This window comes from Acomys russatus, chromosome 12 (genome assembly GCF_903995435.1).
Source record: "Acomys russatus chromosome 12, mAcoRus1.1, whole genome shotgun sequence".
In the NCBI taxonomy this organism is placed as follows: Eukaryota; Metazoa; Chordata; class Mammalia; order Rodentia; family Muridae; genus Acomys; species Acomys russatus.
The window spans coordinates 49,408,016-49,413,942 of NC_067148.1; the positions used below are offsets into that span (position 1 = coordinate 49,408,016).

Sequence of the window (5,927 nt, forward strand, 5' to 3'; positions counted from 1 at the left end):
ATCAAGGCTTCCTGAGGTGGGATGAAGGTACATTCAGCCAGGTGTTCACCAAAGCTGTTCCATGGAGATCGTCAAACAACTCAGGCTGACAGAGGGTCACTCTCCAAAAACTGACAGTGGGTCCCCATTGCTGAGGACATGGTCCACACAACTTGTTGAATGTGAAGAGGAAGAGCTATTGCCCTCAGCAAGCCTGCCTCCCCACGTTCTAGTCACTTTGGTGCTGGAAGGTTTTCTGCAGGCTACTAAAAGAGAAACCTAGACAACATCCCAGCCACAACACATTCAACTTTCCTGCCTTCAGGATGTGCTGGGGCCAATGGTGGCACAAAACTTGTGGGTGAGGCCAAGTAGTGTGTGCTTTAACTCAAGGCCTACTCCAGGAGTGGGACCCATGCTTGGCAATACCTAAAAGACCAGGTACAGGAGAGGGGATAGCCAAGAGACATATGGAAGAAACAAACACAACTGGCCAAAACCAATAACAACAAAATTTAATGAAATTATTGTTAGTGCTATTATACTATAGTTATAGAAATATGTCTTCTCCTGTTTGCCACAGAAAGGCTTCCTCCCGCAGCATGTGTGAGAGAGCACAGACAGACACTATGCAGAGAATGGAGGTCTCGATTAGGTACCTCACCCACAGCTTGGGGAATCACATAAAAGAAGAAGAGGAAAGTTTGTAGGAGTCATAGGGGATGGAGACCACCAGGGGAACACAGCCCACTGAATCAACTAAACAAGGCTCACATGGGCAAACAGAGTCTGAAGTGGCACGCACTGACCGTACATGGGCCTCCACCAGGTTCTCTGCATCTAATTATGGCTGTTAGCTTGGTGGGGTTTTATTTTCAGGGAGGCCCTAACAGTGTAAGCTGGTGTGTTTATGACTTTTTGCCTGATATTGAGACTCTTTCTTTTAGTGTTCTGCTTTATCCACTCTCGATATGGGCTCTTTTGCCTTGCTTTTTGTTTCTTGTTTTGATGTGTTTGGTTGTTGTTGTTTTTAAGTCTGCTCCTTTCTGACGGGAAATGGAGGTGTAGTGGCTATGAGGGAACGAGGAGGTTCGGGGGTGGCTGGGAGGAGTGGAGAGAAGGGAGACTGTGGTACAAGTGTATTGTAAATGAGAAGAAACAATTGTCAATAAAAAAAGGAAATTGACTTGAACTCATCAGAAATTTACAAGTAATAAAGAAATACAAATTAAACAAAATGCTAAAGCTCAATCCATTCCTATTTCTGCTTCTAAAACAAAGCAAGAAAGAGATATTTTCAACAGTACTGAATAATATTAAGTTATGAAAAACAGATCTTAAGAGATTATTGGCGTGAATGTGGGTAAATATATGGATTGTATGTTAACTAGTGCATAAGTGCTGTTGTTGCCACAGATCATTGCTTATGAATAAGAAAGAATATTAACAGCAGTTCTGAAAGCCAGAAAGATTCTCCATTGATGACATGTAAAGGCAGAGAAGAGTCGACCAGCTGCCAGTTAGGCACTTGTGCAAAATGGCTACATTCTTATTGTTTGTTTGTTTGTTTGTTTTTTCCAAGGCAGAGTTTTTCTGTGTAGCCTTGGCTCTCCTGAACTTGCTTTGTAGACCAGGCTGGCCTCAAACTCACAGTGATCCACCTGCCTCTGCCTCCTGAGTGCTGGGATTAAAGGCATGCGTCACCACGCCTGGCTCTTATTTTATTCCTTGTTTCAAACCAGATTTTACAAATACCACAAAAATATCAAAATTTCCCTCAGCCAACCAAGATCTATTTGGAGGGAGTGGAATAAAACAAACACTTCACAAAGGAGTAGAAAAATTTTCCATTCAAATTTCTAGACCATCAATGATCAGTCAATTCTGGGGAAGGGGAAAAAGTTACTTTGTATTTGTAGGGATGAGTTAAATAATGTTTTGATTGCAAGATCTATTAAAAGGACTCAAAGTTGCATAACACAGGCAGAGGTAGAATATGCTCTGTTGTCCAAAATCTATAATAAATATGTGGCTGTCCATTGACTAGACCCACAGTTGTGGGGAGAGCAAGGACTGCCTCTGACATGAACTCTGGTGCCCCTGATCTGATCACCTCCCTCTTGGAGGAGAGGCCCAGAGGTAGCACACAGTGGAAGGGGAAGCAGGCTATTCAAATGAGACCTAATAGTCTGTGGTCATATGATGGGAGTAGGCATCCCCTTCTGTCAGAAGTCTAGGGGAAAGGACTAGGGTGAAAGAGGGGGTAGGGTGGGAATGGGAAGATGCAGGTGTGGGGATAACCATTGAGATGTAATCTGAATAAATTATTTAAATAATTATGTTTTAAAATTTACTAAAAAAATATATATGTGGCTGTTTTCCATGGGTCAGAGTAGAAACTGAAAGGCTGTCCAGTCTCTTCCTGAGAAACACAAAGACTGAGAGGCCCTCCCCATGCTATGGCCAAACAAGTCTAGTTGTAGCTGACAGCAAAGAGGATGCACATATGAAGGGAAAGTATTTTTATCAAGTGCAGTCTTTGAAAGCTGGGGTGAAACAAAGACAATGCAAAGGACACTTCTAACAAAGACTAATTCCTCTTAATCACATCACGAGAGTTTTATGCTGTGTATCAAATGAATCATTTCCAACACTGCACACTTTGTTAATATTTCTGCATTGGAATCCTAGAAATGAGTTACTTGAGTGCTCTGACAGGCAAGAAGGAAAGGGCCAGGCAATGCTGGGTAGTCATTTTGAGGCTCTGAAAGTAAAGTTATGTGAATAAGAATCTCAACTTTAGATCTCTGCATGTGAATAAATAAAATGTCAAATCTGTTGACATGTGTTGAATATCCTCTACAGCAATTTCAATCACCTAGCAAAACTAGGAAATATCCACAAACATTCTTTGATATATTCACCAAAAAGACAACTGGCCAAGAATTAGAACAGAATATTGACAATTTTAACAGCTTTATGATTTTCAAGCTTTAGTCAGACCAACAGATGCCAGACACAAATGTCTACAGTCCTCTATGCAAATGTATAGATTACCCTTTAATAGAACAAAATCTTATCATTAGAAATCAGATGAACAAGTAATCTTATAGAAGGGATGTGGGACCTGATGAAAATATCTAACCCTCAGTTATATTTGGCTGTACAGCTATTGCCCGCATCAGAAGCCTTTGTTTTATAACACTACATAGGGATGAAATTTATAGTATTAAAAGTTGATATTTTGATAAACTTGAGTTGAGTAAATTGAAAGGAAATTATGGTATTTTAATATTTGTACTGCCCCTACTCTTTAGAAGCTTTGTAGGTATTGGCTGTTGTATCACATGTGTGTCAGTAGATGGCATATAGGAAAGAGGCTATGTCTATAAGAGTTTCGACTTATAAACATCTGAATAATTAGTAGTTTGGGAAAAAAAGGAGTCTGAGATGACTACTGGTCTGGCCCCATGCAGGCCCCATGACTCCCAGTACTGGGAGCAAGCTAGAGACTAGAAGAATTCTGCCTGGGACTGAAGGCCCTGGTAAGCATAAGCCCAAGATAGAGAACCCTTTCATGGGGCCACTGGGGCAGGCTAGAAACAAGCCAGAAACAACCAGTAGCCCAGCACCATTTGGCCTGAAAAGAGAGATAGCTTGAGAGGACCACCAGTCAGGTGTTTATCAGACTTGGGGAAGCTAACTATGCCTCAAATAAACCCTGTCTGGCATCCCATAATGGAAGACCAGGCCACTTCTGGGAACAAAGCTGAGATGACCCCAGATACTCAGAGACCCCAGGCACCATTAAGAGAGGCAAATAAATGGTGGAATAATGGAAGAGCAAAAGAAACAGAGGATGTGGGCACACTGAAGAAAGGCAGAACTGGAGACTTGAAGGTAATGATGAACAGCCTGATGTGAGTAGCCAGTGATGCCACCTAGGACCATCGTGGGGATCTGGACTGTGCTGTCACAGGGGTGGGGGACATGTTTGGATCCATAGTCCTGAATCAGCAAGAGTCTATTACCACCAAAGGCCAGGTAAATGTCTGAATAGTATCAGAGGCATGGCCCTGGGTCCAGGAGAACAGGAGAGCTGACCTTTTCCTTAGCCATCTGCATTACTCAGGTGAGTGGGCCAACACATTGTGGGAGTTGTTGATGAGCCGGCCATGAGAATAAGATCATGGAAGAGACCACCATCTCCTTGTGGTAGTGTGGACAAGGGGGAGATACCCTGCAGCAGATCTGAGAGTTGGCCCTGATGGGGTGATGAGAGCAGAAGAGCTGTCCCTGCCCCTCACTTGCTGCAGAACTTGGGAAAATAGGCCCTATACCTCACCTGGGCAACCCTCCCTGACAACAGGGGTGTGGTTGAGCCACAGCAACGGTGTGAGCATGGGAGAGCTGTCCTACTTTTTTTTTTCTGTGCAGTGACAGGGGCAAGTGTGAGATGACCTCCTCCCTTTGCCATCTACAGCAGGCAGGAAAGCTGACTCCAGGTCATCAGAGATGATCTTGCCTCTTTCCTGCTAGCACACTAAGGAAAACAGGCCCTGGACCTCACCTGGAAGCTCAGTAGTGCTGGCCGTGGATATAGGGACTGCAGGTGAACTGACACCAATGGGAAGAATATGGGAGACCCACCTTTTCCAATTGTCTGCTGGGTAGTAGAGAGGATGAGGGAGAGATACCTTCCTTCTCTCCCTCATCTCTTGCCATCTATGGCAGCCCGGAGAGCTGGACAAGGAATCATGAGAGTGGAAGAATGGCTCATATTTCTCACCAGCTGTAACACTTTAGAGAGGGGGCCCTGCATGTTGCCTGGGCAGCAAGATAGAGATGTCTCTGCCAGCAGACACTGCTAGTGAGCCAGACCCTAGATCACAAGAGCGGAGAGCCAGCAGGATGAACCAACCTGTTCAGATACCTGTCAGGTCCAGATACAGGGCTTTGAATTGGCCCAGCACAGCATCTACCCCATCGATGAACTGCTGGAGCAAATGAAGGGGCCAGTCCTACAGATCCAAAACTACAGGATCTCCATGACACAAAGCAACAACAGGATATCAGAGAGGAGTCCCAGTGAGTTTCCAGTATCGATAGTCTAGCGGAAGCCAGAGCAGCAAGGCATTGCACCAGACCAACAGATCACTGCAATGGACATTTGCAACCAAAGAAGTATGGACCAAAGGGTATACTATGGAACACACTGTGACGCACTACAGCTTCCACAATGAGATGTTTTTCCCTCCGTTGGTGGGTGTGTTGCAAGGGTGGAGGGCAGGTACAAGTGAAGAGGAAGATGAGTGGGGTTCGGATGAATGATGTGAGATTCCCAAAGAACCAATAGAAAGTTAAACAAAATATTTGTGCTGCCATCTTACTTTAACATTCATGAAATTAATGGGCTTATCATTGATATTTCACTATGACTAAATAGTTGTTTTTAATAGTTCATGGGAACTCTTTCTGTATTATGGCATTACAAACTATGATCAGTTTAGAAACATGAGCTAATCCACTGGAATTTTGAAATTTCCATGTTTCAATTTCTCTCTAGGCAGAACTAAACTGGGGTCTCTAATATGGGGTCTAATGCAGGAATATAATAAAGAATTAGGAGCTGACTGCCTAGCTGGGGGAAGATGAAGTTGCATGTTTCGTTGATGTCAGGGCTGTTAGACTGGGAGACTGAGTTTCTTACTGGCTTCTGGAGACAGCAATGATTTGCTTTCCAATGGGTTGTTTTCATTGTGGTGAACTGCCTTCTGAAAAGTAATGAGAGTATGAATTTATTCTAACATTTTCAGTGCTGTATTGGAGCAGAAATTGATGCATTCCAGGCAGTTGAGTGATAGGTATTTCTCCAGGTAGTTATACAGAGGTAAAGGCCTGCTGGAGTTGTCATATGATTTACATGACACACCAGTAGGCATGGTAAA

At 43.6% G+C, this 5,927-nt stretch overlaps 1 non-coding gene across 1 annotated transcript; it reads left to right on the forward strand.

Annotated features, from left to right (window-relative positions):
* The first annotated feature begins 3,278 nt into the window (after nt 1-3,278).
* On the forward strand, nt 3,279-3,415 carry LOC127196732 (small nucleolar RNA SNORA17). The gene has a single exon (XR_007831508.1). It is a non-coding gene; the product is annotated as a small nucleolar RNA SNORA17 (small nucleolar RNA).
* Nucleotides 3,416-5,927: the final 2,512 nt, after the last annotated feature.